The following is a 24,936-nucleotide window of genomic DNA, read 5'->3' as shown; positions in this document are numbered from 1 at the left end:
TCATACCAAGAGTCAAACATGGTGGTGGTAGTGTGATGTTCTGGGGCTGCTTTGCAGCTTCAGGACCTGGACGACTTCCATAATTGACGGAACCATGAATTCTGCACTCTCAGAAAATCCTGAAGGAGAATGTCCGGCCATCAGTTTGTGACCTCAAGCTCAAGCGCACTTGGGTTATGTAGCAGGACAATGATCCCAAACACACCAGCAAGTCCACCTCTGAATGGCTCAAGAAAAACAAAATTAAGGTTTTGGAGTGGCCAAATCAAAGTCTGTACTTAAATCCGATTGAGATGCTTTCCATTCATGCTCGAAAACCCTCTAATGTGGCTGAATTAAAACAATTCTGCAAAGAAGAGTGGTCCAAAATTCCTCCACAGCGATGTGAAAGACTCATTGCCAGTTATCGCAAACACTTGATTGCAGTTGTTGCTGCAAAGCGTGGCACAACCAGTTATTAGATTTAGGGGGCAATTACTTTTTCACGTAGGGCCAGGCAGGTTTGGACAGCTTTTTTCCCTTAATAAAATAAATAATCATTTAAAAACGGCATTTTGTATTTACTTGCATTATCTTTGTGCAATATTAAAATTTGTTTGATGATCTGAATCTTTTAAATGTGACAAATATGCAAAAAATAAAAAAAAAAACAGGAAGGGGGCCAACACTTTTTCACACCACTGTATATAGTCTTGCCCAGAGGCGGACAAAGTACACAACTCCATTACTGGAGTGAAAGTACAGATACTGCTGGTCAAATATTACTCCATTACAAGTAAAAGTGGTAAAGACAGATTTTTTCTTAAGTAAAAGTACAGAAGTACTTGCTTTTAAAATTACTTAAGTACCAAAAGTAAATGTCCTTATTTATGTCAATGCACTGTTTTAGTATTGTTGTAGGGTCTATGTAATACTTGCAATACCTCTGAAGCAACTTACAATACATTACACCTACTGAATACACTGACTAGCTTGTAGTATTTTTGGAATAAAGAGCTTTTAGAATGTTAAAAACCTATGGGGAAAAAACAAAACAAAAAAAAGATTATTATTTAACACCCCTACCCACCCCCACAAAAGCAGGATGGTAGTGATCTCACACAGCTCTGGACACATCTATGTGTAACCATTCATCCACATTTGAACAGAGTGGACAGTGAAATTGCTGTAAATACAGACTGATAAGGAAGAAAATAAAAAATCAAACCTGCTTTAAAACCAAGCAACACAACTGTAGCTGTATAACTTTACAACAGAAATACAGCTTTACCAAAAATGCAAAACAGCAACAGACTTATTTGACATCAAAACAAAAATAAAAAAAAATGCTGTCTAATCGCTCTCGCTGTACTTTGATGTCACACACAGAACGGTCTGTGTAGTGCTGCTTCAGTCAAACACCTTTTGTGTTTTATTAGGAGATGCACAACAGTTCTTCTGTGGCTTTATAGGTAATATTTTCGCTTACACAATTGAGCAAAATCAGACAATATTGTGTCTAATATAAACCACAATATTAACTTCTTATTATTGAATTGTTGTAAATAAATATCACATTTGGAGCTGGTCAGTGCTCAAAAAATGCTGAGAAATCACTTCATGTAGCCCCAAGAGTGATTACTGATAAACTGTCTTATAAAAGAAAACTCACCCACTGACTTTCAAAGCTGCTAACGACTTTCTACTTCGAGGATCTTGATAGAAATGTAGTGGAGTGAAAAGTACAATATTTGTCTTTCAAATGTAGTGAAGTTAAAGTCAGAAGTGTCCAAAAAAATAATATTCAAGTAAAGTACAAATACTCAAAAAGTGTACTTAAGTACAATACTCAAGTAAATGTACTTAGTTACTGTCCGCCTCTCTTGCCCCAAACTCAATTAGTTGAGCCAGAAGTTAACATGTCAGAGAAATCAATCAAAAGCAATGTTTTGAAAGTGCTATAGAGTCAGAGAAAGAGAGTGTGAGGAAATTAGTTGTATTTTATTATGAATGGGCCAGCTGTCAAGACAGGATGCGTTAGGGCAGCGGTTCCCAAACTGGGGTGTGCGCACCCCTAGGGGTGCACAGACCGACCAGCAGGGGTGCGCGAGAGAATGCTTTTGATGATCTGTGTGCATTTTTTGAAGGGGCAAGTGAAAAATTATTTTACTTGCCCGACCGGACAACTAATCTAATCTAATTAAAACATCGAATTAGGGAAGCACCAAAATTTCGGCGAGAATGATTCTGATTTTATTACACTTAGTGTAAACGGCAATTCATAATGGATAATCAATAGTAACAAGGTCGTGGCAGTTGAGACTCACGTTAGACAATCTCATGAAGAAATCGAAACAAATGAACACAAAGAAACATACTGCGGTAAAAAATTTAGTTTTTATATTTATTACATAAAGCCTAGCCTAATTAATTAACATGACACAACTAAGAGAGTGCAGTTTTCCCCGAAAATCAGTATGATTGTAAATTCGACATTGATTTTAAACAAGACTTCAAACGAGTAGTTAATATTACGTGACTTAGGGCATACATTTTAGTACAATAATGTCAATGTGACTGTTTTTGCTGGATTTGTTTAACGAAAATAGTTCCAAACAAACTTAGCAGCAGAACTGTCGCACATCTCTGAGTAACACACCGCGTCAGCGGTGTTTCGTTAGGCTACTGTATGATTCGCATTTTTGAATTAATAATTTGAGTCAATGATTCAGTGGTCCATTCATAAAGACAGGTGCTTGCTTCATTCTTGAATGAATCAGCCGTCTGACGAATTGTTTGAATTTGTTAATGCATTCATGCTACGTTTCAGCTTCATTAAATTGTCTGTGTAAATGCATCTAAATGCCACTTCAGCTGCTTCTGTTTCTCCAGGAGTGCAAAATTTGGTTTTGTTAATACTGATTTCATTTGATTGGTAACAGCCCTATAGAGTCTTATTAAATTAAGTGAAATTATTAATAAAATGTAGAATTTGAAATGAAAGATGACACATGCATTTAATAAGGTTAGGGGGAAATGCCCTTTTTATAGGCAAAAAAAAAGACCTGGAAATCAATTCAAATAAATTTTAATATGCAGTAACTTTAGTCATATAAAGCGTAATTTTCCAGCAACAAAATTGTGGCCAGTGAAAATGCTGAGTGGCTAGTAATTTTGGAAAACCACTAGCCACAGTGGTTGGTGAGCAAAATAGTTAATGTCAAGCCCTATATACAGTCAATATTTGTATTTATACTTGTATTGCAGTAAAAAATGTGGTGTTTAACTGGAGTACGGTGGTGGGGGTGCTTGACGTGTCAAACACTAGAAAGGGGTGCACACTGCAAAAAGTTTGGGAACCACTGTGTTAGGGTGTTTGTGAGTGTTTTTTTTAATTTCTTTGTTTTTGTTTGTGTGTGTGTCTCTCTCTCCACTGTGATAGACTTCATAAGAAAACAAATAATCCCAGCTACCTATCATTTGGTAATGTATTGATTTGTCCAGGCATGACTATTACATGACCTAAAGATGGTTTAATGGAACATATCTCTCAAATAGTTGAACAACAGTAAGCTCTTAAAGCGTGCCAGACCTCCAGTGGTTCTTCTGTTTGTATTATTCTCTCTGTCACTGATTGGTCAATTGTCTCCTGAGGGCTGTTTTTATGTATGTATGTATGTATGTATTTATTTATTTATATAATCAAGTCCATGTACAGACATTTGAGCCCACATTTTCCCTCTTCTTTCTCAAGTTTTTTTTCCCTCTGTGTAAAAAGGAAGTGTCTAATAAGAAGCTGCTGGTGTAAAGAGATGACTGAAGATCTCTCTGCCTCATTCAGAGTGCAGGAAGCCGAGCTGGAGCCCGTGCCAAGCCTGAGCTGAATTCCTGCCAAGAGTCGACTTGTTTGCTCGTCTCGCTGGAGCCAGAGGCTGACCTTATTAGCTGGGAGGGCAGCCGTCTTATTAAAACACATCTGGCACAGAGGGAGCCTAAATAGTCCTCATATTGTCTTCCTGCGGCTCCTGACCTTGCGTTACCTAGCAGGAATGCTGACGAGGGCTTCATGCATCTGTTGAGAGTTTCTTGCCCCCTTACTTGCTCTGTCTTTTCTCTCTTCTCCTCTCTCTGTGCTGGCTGTTTTAACTGGCGCCTGTACGGTAGCTCTGTGGGACCTGTTTTTCTTCCTCTCCACCAACCCCCCATCTTACCACTCCCCCACATCTACCCTCTCTTCCACCTCCCTCTTTTCCAGTTTGCTGTGTTGATACAATTATCCCTGTGTAGATATTTTATTAGTGCCAGTTGCCTGGTACAGCTTTGCTAGTTAATTTTAGCTGTGAATGCTGCCACTGCCTCACCATGTTTTTTGGACACGATACCATAATTTTTAAGGGTGGGCGATATAACCAAAATCTTATTTCATGATATGAGGAATTTTATTTCATGATAATAAGATATATATATATATATATATATATATATATATATATATATATATATATATATATATATATATATATATAAAATTGTATTATTATTTTATCTTATTAAAAATAAGAACAATAAAGCAAATTACAAAAATAGAACAAATACATTAGATCAAAGATAAAAATTTAACTAAGTTTTTCCAGGTAAAATAGATTTAATTAACATATAGCAAGAAATACTACAGAAATTGAATACTTAAATGCAAAAATAAAACAAAAATACAAGCAGTAAGTTATTATTTATTCTATTTTTAATGATTATTATTTTTATTTTTGATTAACATTAATGACACCATCAGTAATGTATTTATATTAGGCTGTTGTCACTTTAAGACCAAATGCACAGATTCAATATCATGACATGCACCCAGTTTCCTCATTCACTTTTTTGTCACCTACTTTGTTTTTTGTTTTTATGAATTCTCATTGGGGTTAAACATTTAAGAGATAATGTTCTCTTTAAACCTCAGCCAGACATTGTGTTATCAAATGATAACACAAGGCTAGCAAAACAGTAAATTAGTTGCACCGTGGGGAATTTAACCAAATTAGGACATATATTTAAGAATAACGTAAAATTAATTCAATTAAAATAATTAGTAATAAAAAAAATAATGTCTTTAAATATTCAGAAAGCTTTGTGTAAGGATTAGGTTTAGGAGTAGAGGGTAGAAAGTTTTATTAGCACACTAAAATAAATAATGGAAAGTCCCCACCATGACAGAAAAAATTAGATGTGTGTATTACTGTTGTTGAATGGATCTATAGGGTCAGTGCCTGAGTGTGTGTACTCCCTTACTCCCTGAAGATTCCTCACATTCCTTCACATCCAGTGTGTCACAACAAAGAGCCGAACTGACACACTTAAAAACATAGTTTGTGTGTGTTTATTTAGGTCAAAGTTTCTCTCTCTATCTCTCTCTATCATGTGTATATATATATGCACAAATACACAATCATATTTAAAGATTTCTCTTTTCGCCTCATGTGAAGCTGTCTGTTTGTGTGTGGCAGCTGTTCTGAGAGAAGCTCCTCAGGCAGCCACACATGGCTCTGATTAGCATGCTGTGACTCAAGCTCTCCTCACCACACACTCTCTCACTACCCACAGCCCCCTGCCCTCCAGTTGAGCAGCGTCACTGTGGCGGCAACATAAATTTTAAGACCTCATCAGTATTTCAGACCCTCTGCAGGGCACTGTACACTCACACATACATTTCCCATCCGCTGTACTTTTTTTTTTAATGAAAACTGTACTGTGTTCAGTGATAGATGGCTCAATGTGTGTATCTCTCATATATCTGATCTTGAATTTCAGTAATGGCCTGGCACTATGTTGAACATCTCAAGTGCAGTGCTTTGTGATATGTGCAAAAACAGTAGAAATAGACCATTTGTGTCTTAAAGGAACACTCCACTATTTTTGAAAATAATAACTATTTCCAACTCCCCTAGAGTTAAACAGTTGAGTTTTACCATTTTCGAATCCGTTCAGCCGATCTCCGGGTATGGCGGTACCACTTTTACCTGTAGCTTAGCATAGATCATTGAATCTGATTAGACCGTTAGCATCTCGCTCAAAAATTACCAAAGAGTTTCTATATTTTTCCTATTTAAAACTTGACTCTTCTGTAGTTACATCGTGTACTAAGACCGATGGAAAATGAAAAGTTGCAATTTTCTAGGCCGATATGGCTAGGAACTATACTCTCATTCCGGCGTAATAATAAAGGAACTTTGTTGCCATACCATGGGTGCAGCAGGCGCAATAATATTACGCAGCGCCTGAAAATAGTCCCCAGCACGCTCCCTGTGCAAGCAGGTGGTCACTTTGGTTATGAACTTTTCATTTTCCATCGGTCTTAGTACACGATGTAACTACAGATAAGTCACGTTTTAAATGGGAAAAATGTAGAAACACTTTGGTCATTTTTGAGCGAGATGCTAATGGCCTAATCAGATTCAATGATCTATGCTAAGCTACAGCTAAAAGTGCTACCACCAGACCCGGAGATCGGCTGAATGGATTCGAAAACGGTAAAACTAAACTGTTTAACTCTAGGGGAGTTGGAAAATGAGCCTATTTTCAAAAATAGGTTTGAAAAATATTTAAACTTCTATTTTCAAAAATATGCTATGTAGTAACTGTAATATTTTAAAATTTCATTAATTCCTGTGATTTCAAAGCTGATTTTTTTAGCATCATTGCTCCAGTCTTCAGTGTCACATTATCCTTAATAAATTCTAATATTCTGATTTGCTGCTCAAAAAAACATTTATTATTATTATTAATAATAATAATAATATTTAAAACAGTTGAGTGCATTTTTTCAGGATTCTTTGATAAATAGAAAGATCCAGGGATCAGCATTTATCTGAAATAAACAACTTTGGTAACATTATACACTATACCATTCAAAAGCTTGGAGTCAGAATTTTTTTTTTTTGGGAGGGAGAAATTATAGAAATTAATACTTTTATTTAGCAAGGATGCTTTAAATCAAAAGTGATGATACAGACATTTATAATGTTACAAAAGCTTTCTATTTCAGATAAATACTGTTCTTCTGAACGTTCTGTTCATCAAATAAACCTGAAAAAATTCTACTCAGCTGTTTTCAACATAATAATAATAATAATAATAAATGTTACTAACAGAATTAAATTGAGGATATTGTATGTAGATATTGAATTAAATAAAGGGATGGTTTAACCATGATACATTAATGTCAAATGGTTATGGATGGTGACCATATTCATATTAACATATGACTTTCAAAACATTTGGATTTTTTTTCTCTTTGTATTATTTTAACAGAAGAGTAAACATTTTCCAATAGGTGGCAGCAGCGCTCTATTGAGATTGACTGCTTCTTGTAGAGTCTATAGTAGAGTTTCTGATGAAGTTCTGTATTAACTTTTGCCATTAGCTCTAGCTCGTACATGCTAACTACACCAAAATAGAGTTACAAAAAACATATTTTTCTTGCCAACCATTAAAAATTAGCTGTGTGTTCTGACTATGTATGTATGTATGTATGCATTTATTTATTTATTTATTTATGCAAGCTTTATATAAATCACTCATATTTGAGAACATATTAATGTTGTATTTAAACATATTTTTATTCTAAGACAAAATTTTCTGACTCTAACTCCTCATAGAGCTTTTGAGTTACATCCACCAAACCGACTGTTCTGTTGCTTCATTGTTTCTAATTGATTGAACTGAATCATTTCTACACCAGATGGTCAAAACATTGTGGTGGAGTTGGAAATATCGTAATTATGAGTTCTGAGTTTATGAATATGTGGGAAAGAGTGGGGAACTCGGAATATAAGATGATACACGAGTTGCCAAGTTGTAACATTGGAAAGGTTGCTTCGATTTTGAAACATTGCAGAAAGCAACTCTACAGTGAATGGTAATTAATTATTTTGCAAGTTGTTTAAACTCTGCATGCTGTATTTCAGTCATTGTAAAGGCGCACAGAACATTGTAAATACACAGAAAAGCTATAAAAGCTGATAGACAACAAGTGTAAAGTTCATCACTCACCTTTGACGGTATGTAACAAAAATATTTAACTGATTCTTGTTTCTGAGAATTCTGAGTTTTTATTATTTAATGATACATCATTTATAAATTGATATATTTGTAGAGAAAGGTCTCAGCTAATGAACCATGTAGGGAACAGGTTTTTCTAAAAAAAAATGCATCATATGACCCCTTTAATAAATCACCCAAGAATGCGAGCTAAAATGAAGACAATCGTACAACATTTAGATGCAATGAAAGGCAATGAAAGATCATTTAGGTCTTTAAACCTCATCAGTTACGAAATTGTATTTGTGCCTGACCTGCATGACTAAAGCAGTGGTCAACTGGCATGTTCACCTGTCCATTACATCAGGATTTACTATTGCTGTGATCTCATGTGAGAGACAGGTTGTAAAAAATAAAATAAAATAAAATAAATAAGGCATGTATATCAGGCCAAATATGTATGTAAATAAAATCATGAAACAACATAATTTCCAATATGCAAAACATATATTATATCACTAAAGAGTTTTGTGAGCATTTATCGACTCTGTCAGCTTACAAGTCAACACCATCAGGTTTTTACCTGATGGACTTGACGTCTAATGGAGTTGACCAAAATGGAATACTTTTCCACATTAACCACGTGTTGTGCAATGGAGCAATTTTTTTTTTCTTCAGTTGTAGCATTAATAAACATAACAAATACAAATGTAGATTTTAGAATTTGTTGCGTTTTCAACACTTTGTTTGGCAGTTTTACATTGTGACTTCAAGCTGAGGACAGGTTAAATTACATGTATTTCCAAGTATAGAGCATGTATTTAAAATAATACTAAATAAATTATTAAAAAATAAAACCAAAGCATTGAATGCCTCAAGTATACAGATTTCCTTTAGATGTAGCTATTTAAGTACTTTTATTTTGATTAATTTCTTCATTTTTAACATAAAGAGGGCTTTTGGGCTTTTGTGTGTCCCTTATCTCAAGAATCAGTGATCTAATTCTCAAAAGTCCCCATCAAAACTTTTGGTTTCTCTCCCTCTGACTTTTATACATTCACAAACAGGAGCAGAGAGACAGCAGGGTCCCAATGGCATCTATTCTTCAAAGCACTTGTTCTGTGTAGGGTTGAGGGGATGCCGGAGCATATTGGCAGGGAAACACCCTGGATGGATCCAGTCCATCACAAGGCTAACATACACACAGACATATGCACATTTACACTCAAACCAACGGTCAGTTTAGTGTCTCGAATTCACCAATGCTGCATGTCTTTGGATTGTTGATTGTGCCATGAAAATATGCAAATTCCACACAGGGTGGACTGCAGTGGAAGAACATGAAAATCCACATAGAAAGGCCTCGTTGCTCAGCCAGAACTCAAACCATGGACCTTCTTGCTGTTAGATGATAACACTACCCATTGAGCCACAATGCAGCTGTAAAACAAGTGATAAAACCAGATAATCCACCTTTCAGAACCAGATCCATATAGACATGGCTATTTAAAAAATTTGTGTTTTTCTTCTGCTAATGGTGTGTGTGTGTGTGTGTGTGTTTGTGTGAGTGAGTAAACTGCTGTTATATCCAGCATTTCCATATGGCTGCTGTGACATTTCAAATCTTTTACTGAACACCAGCATGTCTTTTGATGGTGATAGTGGTGTTCACTGTAATCTCCTCACAGAAATGACAGCACAGATGTTTCTCATTCTGTAAAACCCATTCACCACAAACAGGAAGCATGACAATGAAGACAAACATTGTAATGGCAAGTGATACTTATCGTTGTGACTCTTCTGATCTTCCTTTGAGCCGTTACACACTGTGTTTATGTAATGACTCTATGAAGAATTTTATTATCACACCATAGTCATTGATACTATGCTATTGCATGTTGTTAAATAATGTTATTAACTGGAGTCACTCTGAAAACCTGTTTTGCTTTCAGGTAAATACTCCTCCAAAAAAAAATGTCAATATTCCCAGGGTTCTATGTTCCCCATATTTTTATGGCACATAATGAACACGACAAGGGGTTCTATGTTCAGTTGGGGTTAAGGTAACATAGGAGCAAAGTTGTGTTTACAAGTTCCAAGATTGCTACAATGAGCACTTTTGACGAAGAGCTCTCCTTCTAGGACTTGATGGGGGGAAAAAAGAAAAAACACGGCAAATCGACTGGTCAAATCAGTACAGACAGTTACGGTAGCTTTTCATGTACTTTGACGGCCACATGAAAGGCTTGGCCATCTACAAAAATGAGTAAATTGAGTAAATGATTGAAATACCGTATTTTGGGTTTTTGAGGTATGTTTAGAGATGCACCGATCGATCGGCCAGGGATCGTAATCGGCCGATTTTCCTCATGATCGGCCTGGATCAGTGACCGGCCGGTCAGTCTCACTTCTTTCCGATTCCGAGCCGATCCGTTTTGCTTCCAGTGGCACAGGCAATAACGTCAGCCGCGCATTCTCGCTCTCTTCTCTCCGACGAACCCTTCTCTCTCACACACGTCTCATTTGCTCTGGTTAAATAGTGCTTGTATTGCGCATTATTTTAGTCATTCCCGCAGGTTTCGCGCTTACACCAAAAGCGCGCGCACCACCACTGATCTATATTAGTGGAGCGCACAAGCAGCTCAGTCTCAAACAGCTTGTGAACCACAAATACCAAAATGAGTGGCTAACTGCGCTAAAACGTTCAAATACATACACAATTATGTCAAAATGCACGTCTTGGCGAGTATCCAGTTAACACAGTCAGTTTTGGAATGTTAAATAGTTGAGAAAGAGAACGCATGTTGTGTAACAATATATTGGGTCCGTAGATAAACTCTTAAAGGAACCACAGTCCAATATACCTGCTGCTGTCTGTCATGTTAATCAAAGAACAAAAGACAAAGAAAATCACTTTCTGCTCTTGACTGAATACATTTTATAACTTTAATGGTAAGCATTAATCTGTATTTCATTTTTACAATGAAGACTACAGAAATTAAAGTAATCAAATGTAAAATAACACATCCAGTGTTATTTTACATTTGATTACTTTAATTTCTGTAGTATTTTTTACCTGAATAAAAACTTACTTAACCTGAAAAACTTAGTTTCATAGCTCATTGCATTTATTTGTGCTGTTGTCTTATTTTATTACTGACTTTTTACTTGTGTTTTTTTATGAAAATAAAACTTTGCGTTGAAGAAAAGTCGATTTTTGTTTGTATATGCTGTGAATTATAGTTCTTAGAAAGAAAATCGGAATCGGCAAAAATCGGTATCGGCAGATCACACTAACAAAAAATTGAAAATCGGAATCGGCCTAGAAAATTGCAATCGGTGCATCTCTAGGTATCTTTCGATGAGAAATCATTGCGCTTTCTTTACTTGTAATTAAGTAGAGTTAAACCTGTCCAGGCATCCATGGCTGATGAAAGTTGTGTTCATTACAACTATGCCAGTCATGATTCAAGAGAAAGAGCTTCATGTTGCCTCATTGCACAAAAATGTGTCTCTGTCAGGCCCATGCTCCTCATACTCAGAAGACCTCAGCAGCTGGGGGGATATCATATATGCAGAGTATCCCCAGTTTACAACTGATAGTCTGGGAGGAGATGTGCAAAAATGACAGATCATATTTTTGCACCTCACAGAGCATAGTCTGCTGTTTTATGCAGAATATGACTCTCAGAATGGCATATGAGTGATTGCCCTGGCTTAACCTGTCAATCCTCTGTGACAGACAGTATTTAGACATTCTTTATACACCTTATACTCTTGCTCCTTGAGTGCACTGCACTGCACATTTTAGATGTAACCCTAATAAAACACATTTAATTCAACTCATCAGCTCTTTAGTGCAGACTCTAAGACCTAAAATCGGTGTGTCAGATAAGGGAGACATCAATAATGTGCAGTGTTGTGGAAATTCCAGGACCAGGGTTAGGAACCACTGATTTAACACACAAATCATAATGACAGTGACAACCATCCACTGCTGTGAGATCAGGGTCATGGCTGAAGCAGCTGACAGTCTCTCAGTTTATGAAACCCATCTCTTGTTACCTGGAGACACATTCACACAGCTGCTCATTCATTTGAATGGCTTCTTGCTTTACTCTTTGTGTTTATGATATGATGACTGAATGAAGCCCTCATTAGTGAGTGTAGTTGGTCTGATTGACTGATTAATGTTTATAGGTAAAATTTCGTTCCAGACTTTATGAAAAGCCCATTTTAAATGTAATTCTCTTTCCATTAACATATAGCAAAATTGCCTTGTATAATTGATCAAATCTTTATTTTTATTACTAATTTCTGTAAATATATTTTAATTAGAACAGTAATACTAATGGTAAATAAAATGAAAAAGTTATTTAGTCAGGCACATTAATGTAATTTCCATGTTCGACGAATCGCACATGTTCCCAGATTTTGCCATATTAATTAATTAATTAATTTATTTATTTATTTTATGTATGTATGTATGTTCAGTAGGAAAAGATTCAAAATCATATTTTTGAAGATTTTCCACACACATACAGTACAAACTGGGATTGGACTTTAGTCAATTACCAAACAAACAAGCTTTTTCTTGAAAGTTGTGATGGTCTCAGCAGATTGGATGGAGGTTGGCAGCTCGTTCACCCACAGGTTCTTGAAAGGGATATTGTGCCTTGTTGTGAATTAAGAATCATGCACCACTCGTTACTGACTGTAGAGGTAGAGAATATATAGAGAACATACACTTGTAGGAGGGTATTGAGTCAGGAGAGTGCATGGGCCCTCTTTGGTTGATTGAAGATCAGACGCACCGCCTTGTTCGGGATCAGTGGCAGAGGCTTAATCTCAAAGTATACAAAGGTTTTTCTATGTGCACTCTAGTGTATACACACAGCTGAACATATTGAAAGTACTGAAAGCTGAAAGTATTTTCCATTTCATAACATGTGCGAACTGGTGATAAAAAAAATTGTCTTTTAAACTATGTACATGATATACAAATTCTGTATTTATGACATCTTGTGATAGTTTCTAATAACTAATAATAATTAAAATGTAAACTGCTCTCTGTCTCCTGTGTACATGTGCACATTGATCTCTTGTGTACATCGCCTTTTTGCACATCAATGGCTCTTGCGGTAATGCACTGTTGTGTGTGTGATTGTTTATTATATAAATGTGCTGCATGGCAGTTGTAAAATAAGGTATTATTTTGTATTGTGGACTATATGTAAACCCTTTTATGTGAAATAGAGCATTCAGGGCAGTAAATGAAAATAACATGCAATTTTTATTATCATCTTTTTTTGTTCAAATCATTAACATTATAAAGATTCTCCAAGGTTTATGTAAACTTATGACAATTGTATATATTGACAATACTATTCTATAAAACAGTGAGTGAAGTCTCAAACTTCCGTTTAAGATGAGGCGTAATTGTAATCACTTAATCGTAAATTGATACAATGATAATTACATGTGCATGTGTCTTGACGAGACAAACCATAGAAATTGTCCAACTAATTTTTCCGTGGGATTCATTGTGACTTCTTGACTCTCTTGCATAGAGCACAGCAACACTAAACTGCCTTTCTGTCATCACTGCATACACTGCATTATTTGTAAACATTGGGAGTTGTCTATTATCTCCAACAACAAAACTCTTTAACATGACATTAAAACTTAAAAAATTGGGAAGTAGCATAATTCTTACAGCACATGAAGGCAGCATTAAAGACAAATGATATAAAGTGTGACCAAACATTTAACTACTCAAATATCTGATATTGGGGACTCTGTGTGTGGTCATAAATGGATCTCATCACACCTGATATCCTCTGCAGCAGCTGGTGTTCGGAATTAGCTATGAGTTGCTAGGAGACATGCTTACAGGAAGACGGGAGTACTGGATGCTTTTCAAACCTCTCACCGTGAGCTACACACAGCACACCACGGAAACTTTTGAGAAAAACAAACACACACAGAGCATATGGTTAGTGTAGCGATCAGTGGAGGTGTTGTAGTAATGGAGACTTTGATTGCCAGTGTTTGTTTCTGCTTTCTACGTTTTTCCCCTTTCATCACATTCTTATCTTTCACATTAGGAATGTGGCTTATCACAGGAAAAAAAATAAATGTTCTTATCATGCAGCTTTTATATAACATTAGCCTTGTGAAAATTAAGTGTGCACCTGCAGTGTACTTCAGAATCTTTAAAGAAAAACACCTAACTTGTCTTCCTTTCTACCTACTCCTGTCAGTAGATACTACCTAGGGTTAACATTTCTTCCCATGAACAGCATGCAGAAAAAGGGTAAATCAGGCCCAAGATTGTAGAATGGTTGCTTATTCTGGATCAGGGCTACTTTCCACCACCCGATCAACCTCCCAGACACCACCGGATTAAACTGGAGGGAAACCGTCATCTGGTGTCTGGAGAGTGTCGCGCCCCGTTTCGGAATACAGCTGGGCCCAGGGCCTGAATCACAGTCATCGACCGAGGAGTATTCGTGTGTGCCCCCCACAGACGGAAAGCTACCCACCTTCACGACGTGTCAGCCAGAGCTCGAGGGAAAAAGGACAGAGCTGACCCTGAAAGAGGAGTTTCAACATGATTCTGACCAGGGGTGTGAGCCTGCGGCATCTGCGGACGAGGGAAATGTGACTAAGGAGAACGAGGACTGGCCGATTAACTTTGATATGGACTTGTCGACTCCCACCCTATCCAACCCACTACCTTCATCATCGCTGTTTCTGAACAGCTTGAATGACTTTATGAACAATGAATCTTCATTTCTTTGATTTACATGGACTGTGCTATTCTTACCGTTTTCCTGTCGTGTTATATTGCACCACCAAGCTTAGCCAGTCCTCCAACCCCACCGCTGCTGGATGTCTGCAACCCTGTGCCATCTCTGGGGAAGCCCTGCTATGACGTCGAGCCACAGATCGAGCAACCACCAGCAGCGCCAGCCTCAGATCCTTTTGTTCCAACTTGGCCCGTTGACCTGTCGGCTTCGCCTTGGCTCCTTTCACTTTCGGCTCCACCAGAGCCCACGAACCTTTAGCTCAACCGAGTTCCCTTGTCCTGCCGGCTCCCCCTTGGTCAGTTGTCACACCACTTCCGCCACGGACTTAAGGGCCATCCGCTGCACTCCGGCCCTTCACTTCTATGGCTACAGCAGGTTCCTCCCTCACTCACATCGGCTTCCCCTCAGCCCTCGGGCCACCTAAGACTCTTGTCGCCGCGGTGTCGCCTAGGACTTTTGAATTTGTTTGTAATACTGGGTATTTGCCATGATTATGGACTTTTTTTGAGTTTGTTTTAGTTATGGACTCTTAGTTTTGTATTTTCCATTAGTTGCTGCTTCCTTTGTTTGAATTTTCCCACTTCTCATCTGTTGTCATTAGTTACCAGCTGTGTTAGGTTAATCATCCTCATTTGCACTCCCTATTTAAGTTGCACCCTCACAGTTTCAGTTTGTCCGATCACTGTCTGATTTGGTGTGTGTATCCCTGCCTGTATCCTGTTTTCGTGAGCTACCGTTAAAGTCACGCAAGTGTGATATTATTACTGTATGATTAGTAGCTAATATGGTTTTCATGTAAAATTTTATGCAGTATGTTTCTCAGGACAGTGCTTTAATCTTTTCTGGTAGTTTTTTTTTTAAATGCTTTATAAATAAAGTTTGAGTTTAAAGTACGTTTAGTTGAGTACTAAATGATTAGTACAGTGTCTTAATAATAGAGAAACTGGTCTTGTGCATGGTGTGGCTGTGTGGCAACAGAGAGGTGCATGCTGGGAAGACATGCCAACACAAAGTGGTTTGAGATCTGTGGTTACATTACTTATAAATGAATTCAACTGGAAAGGAATATTGTATGAGAATATATTAAATAAACATTTATGTAGTAAAGGTCATTGAGTCATAAAATATAAAAGTCATATACAATTTAATCAGACTTTAAAAAAGCTCTTTAGAAAGTCTTATTGACATTGAATTGACATGCTGCTCTAAGGAATGCCATGGTATTACCATATTACCATGATACATGTCCAAAAGAAATCATTGTTGTTGTGGTCACACTTTATATTTAATGTATACTTATTACAGTGTAATTAAATATTATAACTAAGCAATAATAAATTAACAACATGTTTTTTACTATGACTATAGGTTAGGGTTTGGTTTCGTGTTAGTTGCTTGTAATAATGCATGATTTTCTTTTATTGCACAATGCACATTTAAATCTCTCTCCGATCCCATTTATATCTGCAGTGTGAGACATGTCAGTTTTTAAAGAAGGACAAATGTTCCCTGTGAGAATGTTTGTGCTGGTGGATGTTGTTTGAAATGCAAGGATGCAGGAATAAATGGGCTGTAAATGAGCAGTGCCTTCCTGTGTAATGTCAGACAGATAAGAGTTCAACAATCCATCTGCACTTCCTGTCCATTTTGGTTTACCGCTGTTAATATTTTGTAACCTACAGTACATTATGAATGATGCACATGACATGAGATTACTGTTTTTGGATGAATCTATATTTTTAAAGCACAAACCAAAAATTCTTGCCTCATACACACTCACACTAAATGCAGGGCTTGGGAAAACCTAAGCATGGGCTTTAAAGTAATATACACCCAGATCTTTACAGACCCAGACCCAGATCTCAGCTTTAAATGTGTAATGCCCCCCAGCACAGTGAAATACAAAAACATGTTATGTGTGAATGGATTGATTGTCTGACTGTATAGATATCAATTTAATGTGGATTCAACACTTATAACGTTCCTGTACTTTGTCTTTAAAAGGCTACATTGTCCAGCAATCCCACAGAGATCACAGTGTCGTACTCCGCTTCTCTTTTACTGAGCAATCATCAATGCATTTTGGAATAGGAGGATAACTGTCAACTGACTGACAGAAAAATCTTTATTAAATTAATAGAAATAATTGAGGTATCTCACCTTGCTATGATTAAAAAAAATGTTTTAATATTAGTTTTTATGTTTATTTTAAACTGATATTATGAGAAAAAATCACAACAGAGAATATTTTATTGATTTAGCCTCGGCCATGGTTCCCTGCAGTACCTCTTTGGCCCACAGTTTGGGAAACACTGCTTTAGGGAATATCTGTGAACCAGTAATATGTCCTCACCATCTCTTTAAACAGGGTTTAACAACACCACCACTATTTCATTATATGTGTTTGTGTATGTGTATGTGTTTGTGTATGTATGTGTGTGTGTGTGTGTGTGTGTGTTTGTGTCTGTGTGTGTTGATTTAGACCTGCAGATGACATGTGTAGTCTGTTAAAATTGTCAGGGGCTGGCGTCTGGTGTTCTCCCTCTCACCACCAGAGGTCGCCATCTCCCATCCTCCCGGACTCTTTCTCCGTCACCTTGACACCACACACCTGGGCACCCACTCACACACACACACACAGCTGTCGCCCATCCGGGACTCCATCACCTGCACTCCACACACCTGTGCACACACTCACTCTCTCACAGCTGTGGCCCGTCATGAGGACTATTTAGGCGCCTTCCCCACGCCACTCGGGGCGGATGATTAATGTTTGTTTCGGTGACTGACGCAGCCAGAGGTGGCCGCATTGCGTCAGATTCCTGTATCTGTTCTCAGCCTGTGTCTCAGAGTCTCAGCTCTGTTTGTTTTCTGTTTTTACTTTGTTTTCCCCAGCAGTGTAAATAAAGCCTGCATTTGGACCCAAACCCTCGTTCACACGGTGTGTCTTTCCTGACCGCGCCGTGACAAAAATGACAAACCAAAGTGAGGAGATGTTCCTGTATCCCTCATTCTCATGTGGTTGCATTGGTTGTGTCACATAGAAAACTCTGTTTGTCTTGAGAAGTGTATGTATGTTTGTATGGTTTTAACTGGATCCTTATTTCTAATATATATATGTATATACACACACACACATACAGTATATATATATAGTTTATGATGTTATGTTCAGAGATTGGGTGTCTGGTGTGCAGAAAAATTATGTTTTCTTAAAGTCCACATAACCACTAAACTAAATATCAACCAACTTACTGATGCATGATTCAGACAAGGTGAAATGTAAAATTAAAGGCTGTACACAACAGCATTATATCTTTCAAACAATAAAATAGTACAGTATTTCTTGATGAGTAATAAGCTCATCAGCAATCATGCACAGGCAGTTCTAGTCTAGTCTAGTCATGTCGTCTGTTCTGTCTTGATCTCTGCCCAGTTTACCTGTGTCTACAGCACATCTCTCTGGCCTGAACTGTCTGCCCTTTTTTGGACACGTCTGCCAGTGGGTCTCAGTGCTTACCTCTGCCCTCAGGATTTGTTGCATTACTGGATTGTCTCTGGCTACTGACCCTCTTGCCTGACTCTGGCTTCTGCTCGCGACTCTGCTTCTCTGTCTGCCGCATTTTCAAGTGCAGAGTCTGCCTTGTCAGTAACACAATGTGTTTGTTTGCAATAGATGCACAAACGTTGAATTTTGGTGTTATGTTTTATGGAAATATAATTGTAAGGTTATTGTTAATCCCAGAGAGAAACAGGTTTTTTGTTGAGCAAAATTGTAGAGGAAACATTGGGTGTGACAGACAGAAGTGAGTTTGCTGTGGTTGGTGCTGTTTGCTAGGCGGTGTAGTGTGAATCAACTGTCACTGAATCATCATCACCTCCCCTTAAATAAACAGCCTGAAGCTGAATACACATCCTCATGACACACACACACGCATATACAGACAGAGAGTTTCATAATAATATATAATATATCCTAAATCATGCAGTGATTGAATTGCAACAGACACATGAGTTGCAATATAGACCCTTTTTCAGATAGTGAACAATGTGACGTTTTTCTTTGGGTGGAGCATAGGTGGAGGCACAAAGATTCCCCTGACCGCTGCACTTACGCTAGCTATGAAGATTTGTTAGCCTGTTTTTTAACAATGAACGACCGGAGAAAATCTGATTTTACCTGAATATGTAAGGTCACTCAGTGTCTGTGACAGTGATTTTTATTTGAAAAAGTTAACTTTAACGGACGAAACCAGACAGGCCGACCCGTACACACTCACCTAATGTGTATATAAAAAGAGAAACTCACCTGTGTCTATCTTGTCATGAAGATGTACATTTACATTTTACATTTAGCCATTTAGCAGACACTTTTATCCAAAGCGACTTACAAATGAGGACAATAGAAGCAATCAAAACAAACAAAAGAGCAACAATATGTAAGTGCAAATGACAAGTCTCAGTTAGCCTAACGCAGTACATGTAGCAAGGTATTATATATATATATATATAATACCTTGCTACGAGTACTAATATATAATATATATATATATATATATAGTCACTCAGACAGAGGTAATCCTGTCAGATCGTCCATTGAGTGAGTGTGTACGGGTCGGCCTGTCTGGTTTCGTCCGATGTATATATTTTAATGTCAGCAGGCAACTATTTTTACAGCTACATGAGAGTGAACTGAGCCAAAATACAAAAAAAGTTAAACATTTAAAGGCTCAATATGTAATTTTTTGGTACTAGAGGGCGCGTATTCAAAACAAACAAAGAAACAAAGGCGTAGTTAGATGACGCCGTGACTGGGTGTGGAATCATGGGAGTTGTCGACTTCATACCCACAGCCGAAGCAATCTGATGGGACTCGGGCAGAAATCATGTTCATGGATAAGCTAATGTATTAAAGATTTATTAACATCGTAGTATGAAGCAGGGTGAGAAAAGCTGTCGAAGCAAAACGAGGCCGCTGAACGAGCGCGACACATGGCTCGAAAGCAGTGGAGCTTTTATTATGCCACAGTCGACTGCTTCTGCTCCTTCCGGAAAGCAGCGGAAGTAAGCAGTGCTGTTTTATCATGCTAGATACATTTGAACATTCTGTTATAATGCTACTCTGTGCGGTCGTCACCTGTCTAATAAAATGCATAGCATATTAAAGCGTCTTTGGTGTTTCCATGTTTTCTAAAAAACAATACCGGAAATTGAGGTTGTGTGACGTCATTGGCAGGTGACACAATGACACTATAGACATGGTCCCTGTCACTAGTTAAAATTGCTTATTTCTCTGGATTTAAGCATTCTTCGAAACATTTGGGATAATGTAAGTACACAAGTCAGCAAAATATATATAAAATATATTAAAATATATACCTCCTGTAAATTATGTAAGTTTACAGTGACATTACAGTACCTTTACATACAGTACATTTCAAGTAAGATGTGAATATTTTCTAGAAATAAAAAATCCAGAAACTGCACATTTTGAACTTTCTGTATTAGATTTTTCTTTCTTACCAAGTTCTTAAAAATCCCAGCCACAATCAATGTATATACAATTACAGATGATTAAGCATATAAATCTTCAGTTCGTTTTACACACATGCACACAGACTTTCATACATGACATAGGCTACTCTTGCATGTTGTGAGATGCATAAGAAATCTTTAGACGTGTAACACAAACCATAATCCATAACAACAAAAGACAATACTTTATTTAACATTTTCTGATAAGAAGTGTGTGCTACAAACGCGAGCATTTTTTACTATTGTTTCTGTCCAGTCCGCTCGTTTTATTGCATTTAACCACGGCTGTCGTCGTTTTTTTGTCTGGTAATGGCAGCAGGTATTTGATAAAATTTCAAATTGGAGCCTGTACTCCGTCAATTCTGGCACCCAGCATCAAAACAAGATGATATTTTAAGCTCCTTATGTAGCCGAATCTGTGCTGGTTTGAATTGGCCGCCTCCAGTTTTCCCTTTGTTTTGCTTCCAGCTAGCGCTGTGACGTAATTGTGACGTCGGCACTAAAAGGGTATATATTGTATTTATACTATGTATGTGTTATATTCTCTGCCTTTCTCTCACACAGACACACACAAGCGCAGGTCAGGGCCATGTTGAGAGACGAGCAGTCAGTCGGTCAGCTCACACTGCTATGAAGTCCTGGTGAGGCAGAAAGTGCAAATCAATAGCACTTAGCTTCATCTTGTTTCAGGTCCCAAAGGGCTTCTGAAAGCAGGGGGCATTGAAAACCATGTCGAAGGCGACCGTTTCAGTATTTTTTTTCCATGACTGATCAAAACACCTTTTTATAAAATGTGTATATACGGTAAGACCTGAATGTCAGTTTTTTTATTGTAAAGGCCTTTTCATACTAAATGTGAATTTTCAGCACAAACAAGACTTTAAATAGAAACAATGGATTCCTATGGAGCTATTCACTGAAAATGTGAACATTTGCCTGTTGTTTTTATATGGTGATTTATTTTTAAAAAATTTTTTTATGAAAGATGATGTAAATTCTTTTGCTTCTGAGCTTCCATGATTAAACCCCACAATGTCAAATAAATAAATAAGCAAGCAAATGCCTGTTTACGGAAGTATACTCGGAACACAGAGATGACGGATTAACAGGATGTTTATTGACAACAATGTGAGAGCAGCAGAGAAGTAGGTGAGTAAATAGAGCAAGGATATATTCGATGAGCTGGTGAGGAATGTAAAGGCAGTATTGTCTTACAGGATCGGGAGATCGTGGATGGGTTGAATGGAAGGAGGAGCACACACACACCCATGATACTTGCTGGTAGGTAGCAGAGGCACAAAGACGAGGGAGGACAAAGACGAGGAGGACACGCTGGAGAAAATCACAGGAGGTAAGTACAGGAACGACACTGGTATGATAAACTCAGAGTATTTGTAGGGCTAAGGAATGAGTCCTTTGCGTATAAACGAGACCGGACACTGGAGTGAGGTGATGTGTGGGCTTTTGAAGCCAGCGTGATAACTGTGCAGATGAGTAGCAGGTGTGTGTGATTAGTATTCAGGTGAGGGAGTGCATTGGGATTGGCTGGTGTGGAGACCTGGCTGTTCTGTGACAGTACCCCCCCCCTCCACGGCCCGCTCCTGAGGGCCAGGGACCCCGACGTCATGGTGGTCGACCTCGGGGAGCAGGGCGGTCTGGGGGAGAGGCATTTCTGGGGACCCAGGACTGTTCTTCTCGATCGTAGCTTTCCCAATCCACCAGGTATTCTAAGAGACCACCACGGCGCCGGGAGTCGAAGATCTCCTTGACCTTGTGTGCCACGCTGTCCTCCAGGATTAACAGTAGGGGGGTTCACCTGCCTGGCCAGGCTCTGTGGAAACACAAATGGGAGAATGGTGAGGTTTGAGAAGAGACACATGGAAGGTGGAGTGAATTCTGTAGTGAGGAGGTAATCTGAGTTGGTAAGTGACAGGATTGATCTGCTTCGTGATGGTAAAGGGGCCAATGTATCTGGGACTAAGCTTCTTGCAGGGCAAGCGCATCTTGATGTCCCTGGTTGACAGCCAAACCTTTTGACCCGGTTGATAGAATGGAGCAGTGGAGCGTTTCAGGTCGGCTGTCATCCTGCGTCAGCGCAAAGCCCTCTGAAGCTGGTGGTGAGCTGTGTCCCAGACCCTCTCGTTCTCTCGAACCAGTGATCAATGGATGGAACATCAGATGGCTCTCCAGACCACGGGAAGAGAGGAGGCTGGTAACCGAGTACGCACTGGATGGGAGTGAGTCCAGGTTAATGAAGAGAGTTCTGCGCATACTTGGCCGAACCCAGGAACTGGTTCCAAGAGTTCTGGTGGCCATGGCAGAAGGTTCGTAGGAAGCGTCCTATCTCTTGGATCTTTCTTTCCATCTGCCCATTCGACTGAGGTGGTAGCCTGCGGAGAGGCTGACGGACACACCTAGTAGGGTGAAAAAGGCTTTCCATACTTTGGAGATGAACTGGGGTCCGCGGTCTGACACTATATCCTCTGGAATTCCGTAGTATCGGAAGATGTGGTTAAACATGAGTTTAGCTGTATCAATGGCCGTGGGAAGTCCTTTGAGGGGGAGAAGACGACAGGATTTTGGGAACCGGTCAACAATCACCAGGATGCATGTGTTACCATCTGAGGGAGGAAGGTCCGTGATGAAATCCACTCCTAGGTGTGACCAGGGTCGGTTGGAAATAGGTAGCGGGTGGAGCTTGCCAGATGGTAGATGGCGAGGGCTCTTTGAGATGGCGCAATCTGGACATCCCTGTACGAACCTTCTCACCTCCCTGGCCATGTTGGGCAACCAGAAGCGATCTCTTAGCAACGAGAGGGTACCATTGGCCCCTGGGTGGCCAGTGCCCAGAGAGGAGTGTGCAGAGTGAATGAGGGGAGTGCGCTGTGTTCTGGTCACGTATTGCAACCCTGGTGGGCAGCCCAGCGGAGCATTGGTGGAGGCATGGGAATGAGGGGACAGAATCCGAGGACCATTGAATGGGGCTCGCCACCATTTCCTTAGGCAGATCTCATCAGGGGTGTGTAGGCGGGATAGAGCATCCGCCTTGATGTTTTTTAAAACTGGGCGATAGGAGATGGAGACGTTAAAGTGGGTAAAGAATAGGGCCCAGCGAGCTTGGCGTGGATTGAGTCTTCTTGCCTTACGTAGGTACTTTTGTGGTCTGTGAAGACCGTAAATGGATGTTTGGCACCCTCCAACCAATGCCTCCACTCTTCAAGAGCCAGTTTGATTGCGAGGAGCTCTCGGTTGCCGATATCATAATTCCTTTCCGCCAGGCTGAGTTTGCAGGAGAAGAAGGCACATGGATGGAGTTTAGCTGGAGTCCCCTGCTGCTGAGACAACACCGCTCCAACCCCGGTGGTAGAGGCATCAACTTGACGATGAATGGCTTATTGGGATCCGGGTGGACGAGGAGCGGTGCGCTGGTGAAGGCATCTCTGAGTTGGTGGAAAGCTTCTGTGGCAGATGGTGTCCAAGACAGAGATTTGGGCTTGTTTTTCAGGAGGTTGGTTAGAGGGCAGGCGATGGAGCTGTAATTATGGATAAACCTCCTGTAGAAGTCTGAGAAGCGTTGGAGTTCTTTGACGGTTGTGGGGATGGGCCAGTTCTTAATGGCTGCTACCTTCCCCTCGTCCATCTGGATGCCACTGCAGTTGATGTTGTATCCAAGGAACTGTACTGAGGTCTGGTGGAAAGAGCACTTTTCAGATTTGAGGAACAGATGGTATTCTCTCAGGCATTTCAGGACCTCCGCAACGTGGTGGCAATGTTCGGCCATGCTCCGGGAGTAGACAAGGATGTCATCTATGCAGGCGAGTATGAACTTGTGAAGGAACTCCCGGAGAACCTTGTGCATGAAATCCTGGAATATGGAGGGGGCGTTGACCAATCCATACGGCATAATGCAGTATTCATAGTGTCCAGTAGGTGTCACAAAAGCGGTCTTCCACTCGTCCCCCTCACGTATCCGGTATAAGTTATATGCGGTGCAGAGGTCCAACTTGGTAAACACAGTGGCTCCGTGGAGGTGTTCTAATGCCGCTGGGACGAGGGGAAGTGGATACCGGAATTTTACTGTAATCTTATTTAATGATCGGTAATCAATACAAGGCCTCAAACCTCTGTCCTTCTTGGCCACGAAGAAGAAACTCGAAGCAGCAGGGGACGTAGAAGGGCGGATGTAGCCTTGTTGTAGAGCCTCTTCAATGTACTCCTCCATGGCCTTTTGTTCTGGGATGGAGAGTGGGTAGAACTTTCCACGGGGCACTGGCTCACCCGGAAGCAGATCAATGGAGCAAGGATATATTCGATGAGCTGGTGAGGAATGTAAAGGCAGTATTGTCTTACAGGATCAGGAGATCGTGAATGGGTTGAATGGAAGGAGCACACACACACCCGTGATACTTGCTGGTAGGTAGCAGAGGCACAGAGACGAGGGAGGACGAAGACGAGGAGGACACGCTGGAGAAATCACAGGAGGTAAGTACAGGAATGACACTGGTATAACAAACTCAGAGTATTCGAAGGGGTAAGGAACAGTGTTAGGGGTAACGCGTTACAAGTAACGTGC

General features: G+C 39.4%; 1 protein-coding gene across 1 annotated transcript in view; it reads left to right on the top strand.

Moving 5' to 3' along the window:
• The window catches only part of gse1b (Gse1 coiled-coil protein b), a 264,508-nt gene that overhangs the window by 35,050 nt on the left and 204,522 nt on the right, over positions 1–24,936 (top strand). The gene's annotated exons all lie outside the window — the stretch shown is intronic.

Source organism: Sinocyclocheilus grahami, unplaced genomic scaffold (genome assembly GCF_001515645.1).
Source record: "Sinocyclocheilus grahami isolate Dianchi unplaced genomic scaffold, SAMN03320097.WGS_v1.1 scaffold1184.1, whole genome shotgun sequence".
Classification (NCBI taxonomy): domain Eukaryota; kingdom Metazoa; phylum Chordata; class Actinopteri; order Cypriniformes; family Cyprinidae; genus Sinocyclocheilus; species Sinocyclocheilus grahami.
This window is presented reverse-complemented; position numbering and strand designations above follow the sequence as displayed.